The sequence below is a fragment of the Phalaenopsis equestris genome, unplaced genomic scaffold (assembly GCF_001263595.1).
Source record: "Phalaenopsis equestris unplaced genomic scaffold, ASM126359v1 Scaffold000878, whole genome shotgun sequence".
Taxonomy (NCBI): Eukaryota; Viridiplantae; Streptophyta; class Magnoliopsida; order Asparagales; family Orchidaceae; genus Phalaenopsis; species Phalaenopsis equestris.
Window position 1 is genome coordinate 1827534 of NW_018165318.1, and position 660 is coordinate 1828193.

Below are 660 nucleotides of genomic sequence, written 5' to 3' on the forward strand. Positions count from 1 at the left end.
TGACCTCGCTCAAGCCCGGCTTGTTAACAGCCCTAGCCGCAAAGCGTCGCCGCGACACATCACTGTAACGCTTCGCCGCGACGCACCGCCGCAATGCATCGCTCCGCCGCGAAGCTTAGCCACAACGCTCCACCGCAACATGTTACCTAACCGCGACGCCCCGCCACGACACTTCGTCGCAACGCGTCGCCGCTATGCATAGTGGCAACTCGCCGCCGTGGCACACAGTCTCAATGCATCGAGTCGCCCCGACGCCCCGCAGTAACGCTTCGCCGCGACACGTCGTCGCGACACATCACAATAACGCGTCGCCGGGATACACCGCCGCAACGCCCCGCCGCAACACGCATCCATGACTCTACCCCGCTCATTTAGGCCTATTTATAGGCTCAAAAAGAACTAACCCATTAAAGAGTACATTAATTAAAAACAATTAAGAGAAAAACTGTTTTTCGTTAAAAAAAACAACTATTCATTATATATATATAGCAAAATTACTTTATTTTTTTCTATATATAAATCACCTTATCAATGCATAAAAATGTGTGTATTTCAACTTTTTTAAATTAAAGTAGTGGTATTTGTATGTGATATTTAATACTTGAGTGGTATAAATAGGGGTGTAAACGAGCCGAACACGAGCGAGCCAAGCTCAGCTCG